Genomic DNA, 14056 nt, shown 5'->3' on the forward strand with positions numbered 1-14056 from the left:
GGATCGTAGAGGAGATTTTCGTTACTCAAAGTTGGTGCAACGATGACGTCGAAATTTCTTTACGGTAGACGTTGCTGAACCTCGACGAGGAAATAACAAGAACGGACAAAAGTTTCACTGGTTTCGTCGGGTTCGCGTCGCTGGTTTTACGCCCGCTATGCGGTCGAAGACTAAATTTTTCAAACTAGCTGGAATTATTCGATGGCTCTAAGTGGTAGCGTCGCTGGAAAAGCGCACGTTTGCCGTAACGCAATCTGGCGTTGAATTCGTGGAAGGGGAGACAAAGAAAGAAAAAAAAAAAGCAACGTGGATTTGCGTGAAAATTTCGTGATTGTGATATCTCGAACGGTAGAAGAGCGATAGATTATAAGCGTACTTATACGTTCGCTGGAACACGAGGCAGCGGAAAGTTCGATCGATGAAACCTGATTTGCTAATAATAGCGAGTATATTCCATTGGGAATGCTCGCGAATCTCGATGCGATTGACGACGAAACTCGTAGGAAATTTTCAGTGAAAATGGATCGTCGTCGAAGCGGTTCGAACGCTTTCGCCGATAAGAGTACTTTTTCGACGCTTCGCTCGGATACCGGAGGATCCATTGTCGCGGAAGTCGCGTGCAATTCCCAACGGACAGCGAGAATGCAATAACGGCGGTACGCTAATGTTCGCGGAAATAATGTATCGCTACCGGTAGTGTAAATTTCGCCCAGTAGCCGGTCGATGCAGCGTAAATATGCGTTAAGGGGGAAGTTGAATGGGGATGCAGCGAGTATGGCTCGCGTCCGTGTACGTTCGTCCGTATCAATGGCTACGTTAACACGTGTGAGCGTGCGGGCGCGCAGTTCCATGAATGTGCGAACGTGCTGCACGAGTCGACGAGAAGATGGGTGGGAGGGTGCGCGGTGCTGCTGAGGGTATGTGGTGTAATGGCCTGCTACCGAGGGTGCATTAAGGCGGTTTATGTACACGAAGAGGTACGAGGTCTTTTAACCCGACTCAAATGCTGGTTTCATTGAAACCGTAGTAGTATGTTCCGGGTGTAACGTTGCGTCCAATAATCTATTTGGGTGGTTTATGAGATCGTTGTCAAAGTCGGCTACCGAAACCCCTCTGTTCTTTGAGAAGCGGCATCGTCCCACGCTTGCGATTCAAATTACCGAACGGAATAATTATCCTGCGTAAAGATTCAACGATTGGATGACCGTACACGGATTGTGCAATTAACGCGATATTCGAGCTCAAAGGTGTTGCCCGTCGAAACCGCCCACGACACGCTATTATACCAGACATTGGACCGCGTCGCGCGCGCGAATTAATAACGACGGATAATAATTGCAAACAGAAACGGTTATTCGAATCTCGAGGGCCTCGTTAAAATTTCAGATGTCGCGTGAAAATTCATTTGGTTTTTCATCCGCTGGATCGTTACGTAAAATGGGAAGCAGGTTGGTGGAACGCGCCGAAGGATATCGACCAGAGTTATTCGTACTTATAACACGTTGATTAGATCAGATTTAACTCTTAAATGCCCTAAGTTTCAAATTTGATGCCGGACTTTTAAATCGAATTGTATTTGAATATTTGGTTATGCACACGTTATCATTGCATAATGTTCTTTTGAACAAAAGTTGAAAAAGTAAACGTCAGCTGTCAAAATTGTTCAAATAATAAATACATAGATATTTTTTTAAATTGAATTCGGGGAATCAGGCTCCTAAGGGTTAATCAAAATCTGGCCGAGTCTGCCGAAGATGCGTGTACTCGTTTCCATTAAAGCGTTACGACGCTTTTGTAGCGTCGGCACAATGGACGAAACACGGATAAAAGAAAATGAATGGGCGGCGCGTCGTTTGCAGGAAACGATGATGCACTCTCACGGCAGGTACATTAAGGCGGTTTACGCGTGTGAAAAGGCTCGTCCAATTTTAGGTGTCGCTGCCGCCTTTTCGAAACCGCGACGGATTACGAACGCGATAAAACGTTCAAATCGATAACAAGGTGACTCGAGTCGTTTCGCCTGGTTCTTTCGTCTTACATTCGTAGGAGAAAATTGTTTTCCGTTATTTGTCGGGGAAGATAAATCGTGTTTCGACGCCGCGTTTGAATATTGCATGAAAGGTCCGCGTCGATACGCGCGCGCGAAAGAATGGAACGTCGAAAACGAAATGAGTTATTTACTGCTCTTTTTGTTTGGTATTCACGCGGGCGATAAATCACATTTCGAAAATGCTTTCGGTTGCAGGATTTCACGGCGAACGAATTTATTATCCGACGCGGTAAACGATCACCGCTGACGTTCGCGTTGGGAACCAAAAGGAGCGCGAACGATGACTCGGGCGATTCGTAATTTATAATACAATGATCCCGCAACACCGCACAACGAGCACAGTGGTGTACACCGATCCAACGAAACACGCGCGATCTGGCTGCGTCAAGGTCTACCAGGGACAGGAAAATCCACTTAAAAAGCTCGAAGGTTATTTACGAGGGCGATTTACGCGCGGCAAGCGTCTCGTCCTCCCTTGCGATCTCGTAATCGTCTTTCGCGACGACGGCCGATGATAAATGCATGGCGCTTAGGTCGATAACCGCGTTACATTTTCCCAGATTAATCTCGCTATGCGAGCAGAAAGTTGGCTCGATTCGTTTCGCTTGGACGTTTGAAGCATCGCGTTCTTGTCCCCGTCGACCGGCGATGAATTTATCGAACGTTGCATTGTACTAGGCAAGATTGTCACATGTCAGTGAGGGTAAGGTTGGACGTTACCGTTCCTGAAAGATTAAGGGCCTATTCGTGCGTATACACAACACACATCCAACGAATCGATGAATAATGCGAACACCTGTGAAGTGCATTGTTTTAAAAATACACGATTGAACCACCATTTATCTTTAATAAGACTCCTATGTTTTTTGGAACGAAGCCAGACGAATACCAAGCCATGACCGTGTTTAACAGTTGGGAGCAAACAGTCTGAATCGTAGGTGCTGAAATTATTTTGTCCAACCCCTGTACGCGTACGTATATATAGACTCTGTGTGTATCTATATCGGCTACAATATTAGAAAATCAAGGAAGGAAGAGAATTGCGACGTTGATCCGGTGCGCCTACCAATCATCGTTCGAGACCGTAGCCGAACACGGAACCGAGAGATGGAGTTTCGTGGGATTTGCAGGAAATGCGAATTCGCTCGGACAGGTTAGGCAGCTTATTCTAATTTATATTGGCACGAATTAAAGGATTACGTTATAACCAAAGTGAATTATGGGCCGCGTCGTATCCGTTCCGATATATCGATTCCGCCGTCGGCGTTGGCCGAAAGCATGGCTAACAGGCTTTAACGGAGAACACTTTTAACGGCATCCGTGGGACGCGAACGATTACACGCAGACCGCCGCTATACTTTGCTCGAATTAAATGCGAAACGAGCGCGTGTGCCCGTTCTATCAGTCCTTTATTTGCCGTGTGTCCGGCGGGCAAATTGAAAACAAATTAAATTCCCGAAACTGATCGCACGCTGTGGGCCGTATGCGCTCGCCTCTGTGCGATTAATGTAAAACGGGCCTGTAATCCGGAGCAATGTAAATACCGAACCTAGCCACTTTAAAAAATCGAACGAGCACCGCGATCGTTCCAATCGGTGAAAGGCAAATTCAACAAAGCCCGGATCCATATCCATTATTTCATTTCTCCGTCGAAAGGATACGACGCGACGATTGCGGATTCGTCCGCGTTCGTTTCAATTGCAAATTGGGCGACGGTACACCCGCGCTAGAAATACCCTTAACTATGCGAGGATAAAATATTTTTACGAGATGGTTTCACGCGCACTCCTACCACCCTCCTTTAAAAATTTACTTTTAAACGATCGTATTTATTTGAAATCTGTCTCTTGGCTATCGTCGTCCGCAATTTTCCAGATTACGTCGAATCTTCCCGACGAAAGAATCGCCTCGGACAAACGATTCGGAGCCCTCTTCGACGCCAAAGCCAGTTACGTTTGTTCCCATCGAACGCGCGAAACGTTCGCGGCCTGGAAGACGTGTTCCATTGAAAACCATACCGCGAAACAATAGCCGTCCTCCAGCGAGAAAACCGGTATTGTCTCCGTAAACGTTGTATACCCCGGAGGTGCGGCAAAAGGAAGACAATGTACACAGTTTGAACCGCGCTAGGTCTATCGCGAAACGCTGTTTGCCCTCGCATGCGTTCCATAACCGAGTTGCCGATCGAACCATCCTCGTCGAGTTGATTTCTTGTTAGTCTTTTGACCCGTAGCCCCCACCAAACAATTCCAACGTTTTTATTTGTAAAGGTGCAAAGTCCCTATTAGGGATGCATAGTCTGTTAGGGCTTGAGGACCACTGGCTCCTCTACAACTAAGGTACCTCGGGGTTGCTAAATCCGTAGAGGAGAGTGTTGTACCAGGGAACGTTTTTTGAATACAAGCTGGCATGTTTCAAATGTAAACTTCTAAATTTATACAGTTACTAAAGTCTAAATACGCAATAGCTGTATAGCAATTAATTAAGTAAAATGCTTACAAACGTTCCATCGTACAACATGTTAACATACATTGTGCTCTAGGTACAACACTCTCCCCTACTGGAGCTATAACCAGTAATTGGACATAGTTACATCCGCTGAGGGCCAGCAATAATTCGAAATCGTCTGCTCCAATTTTACATAAAATACAATTCCTTGGATTATACGTAAATATGCCTATATACGAATTCAGCATGGAAAGGCATGGAAAGCAAACCAACAAAAGGCAAACCCTCGATAACTGCGGCAAAGCCAGGCGTTCAGTTTTCGCGCGAACCGTGAGCATGCGCACAGGTGTCTACACATGTGCCCGCTCAATCTTCTCCAATTAAATTCTATTGGAATTCGCGCAAGTGCCAATACCGGACGGCCGGGAGCATTCATTGTGTTGAGATAATGAGGGGCTGAGTGCGAGGAAAGCGCACAGCTTAACGGATAGAATACGGTATACCGGAACTATGCTCCGGCATGGCCGCGCTATAGTCAGGAAGCCGATAATGCTATATCGTCGTGCGTATTCCAGGGGCCAGGGCGTAGAACGCCGTCTATTCCGGGTTTATTATGCAGCACTATGCCACGGTATGCTATATTACGAGCACGGTATGTCGTCGCTCTAAGGACGTCGTGCTACCAGACGCCGGCGCCGCCACGATACGCTAACCTGGCCCCTTACCTTATACCGGTTTAATTGCGACCATATCGCGCACGCGTTGGACGGGCCAATGATGGAAACTTTGTACCTTCTCGTGACGTTCCGACACTGTTGTTTCGCCGAGCATCGACTCGTTGTTACACCATGTTCCAGAGAGGAATCCCGGAAACGTTTGGGTTTTACAAATACATGCATTAGTACGAATTGTTAAACATCGTATAGAATTTAAAACGTGGCGTTTATCTGGCTATAAATTACTACGTCCAATCATTTTGTACAGATGCAATGGTACATACAGCCAGATTCGTTGAACCGAAATTTAATAAATCACTCGCGTGCTACAACCGACTTTAACGTAAATTTTCCCGATAACGAAGCTCGACATGAAAAAGAGTTTATTGCATGTTTTCAATCAAATAAAACCAACCCGGACCATTACGAATGAATAACAGTGGTCCGTTTCCGTTTTTAATCAATATTAAGTACATTGAGACAATTAAAGAATCCTATTCTTGCTCGATACATTAACTCGCAACTACTTTTGCTCGCAGTTCGTTGAATCCGTAAACGAGTTTGCCACCTTAATTACACTGTTCGGAAAACTCGCTGCACCGCGGGTGTATCTCCCGATACGCCGCTCGAAACCTGTTGTGGTCGCGTCGAGCTTGATTTTCTGACGCTGTAAAATGAGAGGCATTAGAAACAGGAAAGGATGAAGCAATTTAATCGATCCCCTAACTGCTGAACTACGAATCGTTGTTTTCGTTTTTCAGCTTCCATGGAGTTTCGACGATAACTCGATTTACAAAACTCTAGCCGGCGCAGCTATGAACTTTTACCGTCCCCCTCGAATAACTTCGTTAATTTTGCGTAAAAACGAAGGTTATGCCGAGAACACCAAGGAATGCGAACTCATGTTTCGGTGCCGTTCTTCGCTGCCGCTATTCCGCGTCTCTGCTACTCGGACAAGGCAAAATTTCATCGGGATTTTCAAAAGTATTTCTGCCGTAACCGTTGCTCCGCCATTCTATAATATCTTCCGCTCGATCCTCGAAGTACGCCTTTGCTCCTTGGATTCGACCTAACTTTTGTAGCTCGCTACACAATACCGAGGTTGAACATAATATTTGTCTCACCCCGTTGCGAACGCAAAGATATCCCCGACCACGAAAACAAAAATATTTACTAATACAAACGATATCAGTCTTTCCAATGAAATTTCGTATTCAAATTAACCACGCAGCCGCTCGCAGCGCTACGAAGTTATCGTTCCACTTTGCGAATGTAAATTACGCGAGTTAATCGAGCGAGTTCCGTCGCTTCGTCGCACGCAGTTGACGCGCAACTCCTCGTTTTTAACCCCTTAAGGGATTTGGTCTACCTAAAAGCCTGGAACGCGCGCACGAGTTCCGGTCTTATTTTGGAAAATATATAGGAAGCCAAGAGCGGCGAGGCTTCGTGGAAAAAAATTTCACCGGGCTTTCGATTCGACATGTTTCCTTCCAACTTTTCCTGCCCCGAGATATTCGCGAACCAGAGTTTGAAACAGTTTAGTATAAACGATAAACGAAGAAAGTACGTTATACGTAGGATCGCACATTTCCTACCTCTGTCTCGGAATATAATATAATGCAGAGGAGACTCGATCATTCTAGGCTGGTAACGTCGAAAATACCCGAGCGTTAAGGGGTTAATTAAATACGCGTCGAGGATAACGAGCTTACCGGAAAATAATCGACGATATTTACCATCGACTCTCGCAACAACCGCGTTCCAACGTACGGTGGAGCGGAGCCGCGTTCCAGAGTTATTCGAGAAAAGGAAAATAAAACGGCACGCGATTACGCACGCATGTGCAGAAAACACCGGCGGTTGTTTTGCAAGCTTACTTTCGAGATGGGCCAGCAACTTTCCAGACTAAAGAACGAGTGTACTCGGAACTGCGAGAGAAAGAGAGAGGGGGGCAGAGGAAGAGAGCAATAGCAAATGGCATAAGTTGGTCCGAGTAAACTCACCTGCTATTCTCCAAGGCAGGAAAATACGAAACATGGAGAGAGAGAGAGAGGAGCGCGAAGGGGGTGAAGGAAAATAATTGTATATATTCCTACGAGACGGATGTAAATTTCAAGGACCAAAGAGGAATCGAGCAGTGTCCACTCTGCACGACGCACGGAAAACTTTTGTTGAACGTACTATGTAATGTCCTTTAGCTCTTGGAATCGCCACCGGTCCCCCTTGCCCCGTGCTCCACGGGTGGTTGCCATTTTTCAACCCTCGTATCCGAGGATGGTAACGCGCGTCGGTAGAAATAGTTTCGCCGAGTTAACAAAACGGCGCCCAGGAGTTTCGAGCTAGCACCGATTCACTGCGTCCTGCACACTCGTCCTTTCCTTTTGTATGTTTATTTTACGACTTCGTCCGGCTTCGTGCATGCCGCGTGCGCTTGACCGACGAGATAAGAGTTCATGGCGCGGATAGAGGGATTAGGAAAGACGGCTGCCGAGATTAAACCGCCATGACCGAAGGGGTTCGCTGCTCGCCAACTCGACGGCATCGGACGATACCCCCTCCGGACGGACCCGCAATCAACGGATATCGCTTTAATCATAGTCGCACCAATCAAGATGCTACTATAGATAGCCTCTCTTTAGATTACGCTTGTCGGCGAAGGAAACTTAGCAAGAATTTTAAGACCAGTTCGGAGTTGCAATTGCTCGCGAAAAACGTTCCCTAGAAAACGTTACAAGAAGGATCGCTGGATAATTTATGACTGGGCGCGACGAAATTTTGGTCGACGGTGCGTGCCGAGCATCGCGATCTGCTCGTACATTTTCCGACTGGAACAAAGCTTGAAAACCTCGTCGTTGTTTTTACCGATCTTTACCTAGGTGTCGACGAGGTAGTTATGTCCCATGCACGTACAAACCTCTCCGCGTACACGCCGAGTTCGTTCGACGCGAGTAATAAGAAGTGACGTGTAATTTCGCTCGACCTACATTTTACCAGCGATTCGCTCGACGCACGACGTTTTAAGAGAGTTTCACCCCTCGAATGTAACATTGATCGTCTCCGTCGAAAGCTTTTGCTCGCCTCAACTACTCGCGCCACTTTATTTGTTTGCTTCGTTTTTAATCGGACGGTGTACGATAGAAACCAGTCCCGAGTAAAACGAACGAAAACTATACAAAAAATCGCTACTTCGTCTCCCGTAGTTTGACGTCGCAGGTTCGATACCATCTGACCGGTTGATTTTTCACGTACACAATTTTGCGAAGTAAAACGTTCGCGGTAAATGTGTACAGATTAAAAAAAAGCCACCGCGAACCGTGTTTAAAGGGAGAAACTCACGAAAATACGGCTCTCTATGAGCCTTCTAGACCAGAAAGCCTCTTGAATCCGCCCACCTCTTCTCTAATTATGTACCCGCTACTGTCTCGCGAGAAGTTTTTAAAGGTCCAGCCCTAACGAGAGTTGCGTAAATAGCGAGTCAACGGCGAGATCGTTGAATATTAACGGACTCGCGATAAACTCGTTGGAACGCTGCCGTTGCGATTGCACGCAAATATTAGCTCGAGCCGAGAGTGGAATTCTGCTTTACGCGTCGCGTTGCGTCGGTGGGTATCGATAACGGTCGGTAAAACGGACGACCGACACGCGAAAATCACGGATCGTCGCAATGATATCACGGGATTCAGTGGAAATACATACAGGGGTGGAGGGAGGATTTAAAACTGCAAAGAAAAAGACGGCCACGCGCAGATAGTAGGAGGAGGGGCTTCATTTGTCGCTTCTTCCGAGCCGAGGGGTAGGATGGAAGAAATTCTTTTCTCGCGCGACTTACTCCGCCCGTTTTCTTCTTTCATCGTTCGTTTTCCCCTTAAATGCATTTAACGTCGGGGCACCGGCACCGTCGCGACGCGAGTCTCGTCGCCTCGATTAAACGAAAATTGCCCGCGCTTGTCTACGAGGATCAGCCGAAATAGGATTAGGCGTCCTTCGCGCCGTTTCAGGATTTATGCGTTTTCAATTAAGGACACTTAGCGGACGACTGTCCGTGAAACGTGACGCGGAATTAGCTCGAAAGGGAACCGCTTGTCGGAGGAAACTAATTTAAGTAACCTTCGCGGAAGCTCCTTTTAGACTCCATTATATCCAAGTACAGCAGAGTCTCGCGTTACCGAGTACCCTAATATCCGAATACTATACTATTCTCACGCTGCAAAGACAGTATTTGTTAAAAGCTCGCGGCCCGTTGCTGGCATGGACTCTCAACGTAGAGGGTGTGCGTCTTCAAGCGGTCGTTCAAGGAGTCACCGAGTGCTTTGCGAGTTTACACGGTGAAGGTCCTCGATATGGTAATCGAATGGGCATAAAGGCCCACTCCCCCTTGATATCGCGAGGATATATTCCTCCCGTACGGTTTGATCATTACCGGAATCGTGAATTTTACACGCCAACGATCGGCATCGAATATCTCGCGTTAATGCGCATCCGGCCCTTATGTTCGTTTGCATAATTGCGGGCGCGCCAAAACGCGAGCAAACAATGCGAACCAGTTATCGAAAACCATATTGCACGCGGGTGAAAACCGATGAAATTTATCGTACCACCGCGCGACACGGTAATTCGATCGTTACGAGCCAACGTTCTACGACGAAGCAGTCCCCAAAATCGGGGATTTGTCGATCGATAGTTTCTCGTTAAAGCGGCCGAAACGAACGATCGTGGAATTCAAATTTTCAAACGTAATTTTTAACGTTCACCACGGCAATTTAACTGTACGTTTCGAATGTTCAAAAACCGCCGAAAAAAGAAAACTAACCCGGACATCTTTCTGTCTCGCGTTTCAATCGACAATTACGAAATAACATTTTCCCTCTGCGGTCGCGTAACGAACTAACGCTATTTCGCGATCTTTCGATTCGAAGTAGACACGAAGGCGACTTATATTTAAATCCTTGAACTAAACTTGTTGCTCGACTATTGTGAGAAAAGCGCGAGTAGGCGGGAGAGAAACGCGGCGGTGGATGGCTGTCGCCTACTTTTAAAAAATGCAAGGCGGAAATGAACTTTTCCTCCGGTAAATACTTGCAAAGCGACGAGAGTGGTATCGGCCGAGCTGAAAACGTGCGAAAATAGTAGACGGGTCGTAAAGAAGAACGGCCTGTAAAAAAAGACGACGCGTCGGAAAGTTAGCGGAAGCAATAGAAATTGCGAGAAAAAACTGTCTTGATCATCGAAAGAAAATATGGATCGGCGAGACGCGCGAGGCTACCGACTCTGGTGTTAATTAATCATCCATGAGCCGGAGCGGCGAGTTACTCGATTCCCATAAATTATCGCCACCCGAGGAACCAGCTTCGATGATATAAAGCTTTCGTATCTGCTTACGAGAATACTCGACGTTTTCAGAAATTTTGGCCAAAAGAAGTGGAACGCGGCAACGATGCCATCGTTCACGCGAAAACGAGGAAAACAGCTTGCATGCTCCATCGTTGAATTAAAGAGACGGAGAAGATCGAAAACATTAAACAGCGACGCAGACGAACGAAAAAGGTTCGCGAAATTGAATAGTTGCCGTACAACTCATCGATCACCGTCCAATATGTATACGTATATGTTATCGAGAAATATAGCGCATCGTTAAACGTATTCGAACGCAGGCGCGTACGCGTACACCGCGGTTCGGTTATCGCCAAAGTTCACGTATCGTCGATATCGCGCGCTTCGTGCGCGAAACTCCACGAGGTGGAATCGAGATAAACGTGCGAAATTCCGACTGGCTGAATGCATTTCGGTCAGCGCGTCATTAGTCAACGTTTTATCGAGGAAAAACGTTTCTCGGTCTGGTCGCGGGCGAAATGTTTCAAACGTTCCAAAAAACAGAGAACTTTCGCAAATCCGATCAGTTATCCTCGTCGGAAATTTACGTCGGGAGTAAATGAAACAAAAAAAAAAAAAAGATAAACAAGAAAAAATTAAATAAAAGCGGTAGTATAATACGCGTGCTCGCAAAAGTAACGTGTTCACGTACATTGCTTCCTCTGGATATCCCGACGAACATGATAGCGTTGTTGGAGCCGTGTCACGTGCCAGATGAACAGTTGAACTTCTGCTTTTTTCCTCTCGCGGAAGGAAAGTCGAGCGTGCACTGCTCGGGCTTTCTTGATTGACCAGAACGACGAACAAACAAAAACGAAGAAACGAGTGAGTGAAACTCGCGAGGACAGACTCGTCGGTAGCACGGGACTTTGGCAAACACCTTGGACCAGGTCGCGAGTAGGTTGACACCTTCGGGGGAGAGGTCGCGCGTAGAACTGACACCTCGCGCGCGCGGTCCAGCTACCCTCAGCATCCAGCACCAGCAGCAGCAGCAGCAGCAGCAGCAGCAGCAGCGGCGGCGGCGGCGGCGGCGGCAATCGAGGGGGATGAAGCGGAGCACGCGCGAAATTCCTCCCCTATACCGCGCCCACCCCCTGTTTCTCCCGAACCTCCACCGGCGGTTCCCTCCCTCTTTTTTAACCGCGCATTTCGCATTTTGCGTTTCGCTCGCTCTTCGGTCACGTACAGATCTGTTTTGTCCTGACTCGAACCTAACACCAGAAAAGAATGTCAAGGGGTTGAAACGTAAAGGCGAACTGACCGATAATTATCAGTCGGATAGCTGGGCTTCGCTGTGGTAAAGAAAAACGCAATCGAGCATCTCCGAGGCTTCCGTAAATACTAGGTCCTTGTTATAAATGAGGGGGAAACATATTCCAGTTGGTACAGTAATTAAATTAATAGCCAGAAAATAATCGCTTTGCAATTCCAGTGTCACGTGTTTTTATACATACAAACGGCGTTTCGATTGGAAAATAACCTACGAGGCTATCGCGCCGAGCAAATTCTTTCCCCGGTTGCGATACGCGAAATTTCACGAGCGCAACCATGCAACGAAAGTTAATTTCGGTCGACCTTCGGCATCTGGCGAGCGTAAAGGTATACGAAAGCGAGCACTAGCGAATTTTCACCCTTGTGCGCTCTCTGGCACACCAACGACCCCTTTTGCAGCCCTGCATCTCGCCAAGCCGACCCTCGCACCCACCCAGGGGTGAAACTTTTCTTAATAATTACTGGGCTATGGAGGCCAGGCCATATTGTGAGACTCGATGACCCGACTCATTTAGTATTCGAGCGTCAGGCGAGCTCGCGAGAACTTTTGAGATATGGGTACACACACGCCTGACACACAAAGCGTGTTGCCGTTGCTCTCGAAGCCCCAATGTTCGCGCGACGTTGACACATTAAGAGGCAGTCGTTTTCTTGGTCGAACAAGACGATTTACGAGACGATTTCTTTTGTAATTTGTTCGATCTTTATTTAATATTCGGAAAATATATTTTTCGGTTCGTAATCTTTAAAAATATGTAATCAAAAATCGATTTCTCGAGCGAAAAGGAAATGGATCGTTCACTTTGAGTGTTCGTTTCGCGCAGCGCTCTGTGAAAGGACGCGTAAAGCAATCCGAATCGAATTTCGATCGCATCGAACACGTAAACAACCGTAATGATACTCGAGAATCCCGAGAGACGACTCCAACTTTTCCCATAAAGCGATTCGGTGAAACCGTCAACGTGTCGGCCAATCCCTATGAATTCTAACCGAATATTGACCGCGAGACGTGCGAGAAATTTCACCGCTGCTTTTGCACGCCTCGCACGAAAGCACGAAATGGTTGCGATTAATACAACTCGAAACATTAAAAGCGTTCTTGGCGTCGGAGAGCATACGAGAATGTAAAGCAGACAGAGAACTTTTAATACCTTGTAGTGTACAAAGCTTTGCTTTTACAGCACCACCGTGCGCCAAATACGTACACGAGTCGGTACAATGGTCTCGCAAACTCGAATGATATTTGCAACGATGCTCTGACTGCATTTCCGGAATATTAGTTCGAATACCTCCGTACATAATTAAATTTATAAACCACAATTCAATGAAAGAATTTCATTTTCTATCGGCCATGAACAATGCGGTTCGTACTTTTGTTTGTTACCCCGGACCTCTGTACGTTAAATATTTTCACGTATGATAGCAATCAAAGCTAATTCGAAAGGCGGTAAATCGAAACGCAAAAATTTGATCTAGTTAAGAACAAAGTTCATTAATTCGAGCGTACCAGCGAACGAAGATGGCAATGCGAAGCCAATTCTTTCAGCCGCATCCTAGGCCTGACGAAGAGTGGATGTCGACGAAGGAGGAGGTGGAATACTAGCAAAGAGGCCGAGATTAAAATTCAACCGCATCCAGATCTACTTCTGGCCGCGATAAAAGCGAAATCTCCAACAATTATCGTCGTGGAATTCCCTATCGTTTCCCGGTTACCTCTGAGCGAGGGCTTTTCATTGTCTGAAGAAGACCGAATGAAAAGGAGGGAAAAAGGAAGGAAAAGCAAAGTCGCACGGTCGAGACAGCAAAGCGCAGAGAAGAAATGCAAAAGGGTGGTAGCGTTGGTCGCCCGTAACCAAAAGAGAGACGACGAGAACGACGAATAGGTAACGGAGAGAGAACCGTCCGCGTCGAGACAAAGGAGGGAAGGAGAAAGAACGGGGGACAAAGATATCGAAAACAGGAACGACGGTGAACACACAGGCTAAAAAACGCAAACGATGGAAAATGTCCTTTCACCGGCTGACGAGGCCGCGAGCTTGTATTTCGCGAATAATAACGAAACGATACGCAGCACAGAATCAAGACATCGCGTCGCGTCGCGTCGCGTCGCGTCGTCCGGTCGACAAACCGGAATTCTCCGACTGCTTGCCATCGCTAATGACGCTCTCAGCCCACAGGTACATAAGTAGCGACGTAAATG

General features: G+C 46.9%; 1 protein-coding gene across 5 annotated transcripts in view; it reads right to left on the reverse strand.

The window, feature by feature from the left end:
• LOC128873256 (cell adhesion molecule Dscam2-like) overlaps positions 1-12055 on the reverse strand; it is a 105632-nt gene extending 93577 nt beyond the window's left edge. For 3 of the 5 annotated variants that reach the window (XM_054116696.1, XM_054116699.1, XM_054116698.1), the window contains exon 1: positions 11237-12054. The gene's annotated coding sequence lies outside the window, so the exon portion shown is untranslated. Of the gene's footprint in view, positions 1-11236 lie in introns of all 5 variants that reach the window. The other 2 variants (XM_054116695.1, XM_054116697.1) reach the window with 2 other exon arrangements.
• Positions 12056-14056: the final 2001 nt, after the last annotated feature.

This window comes from Hylaeus volcanicus, chromosome 3 (genome assembly GCF_026283585.1).
Source record: "Hylaeus volcanicus isolate JK05 chromosome 3, UHH_iyHylVolc1.0_haploid, whole genome shotgun sequence".
Classification (NCBI taxonomy): domain Eukaryota; kingdom Metazoa; phylum Arthropoda; class Insecta; order Hymenoptera; family Colletidae; genus Hylaeus; species Hylaeus volcanicus.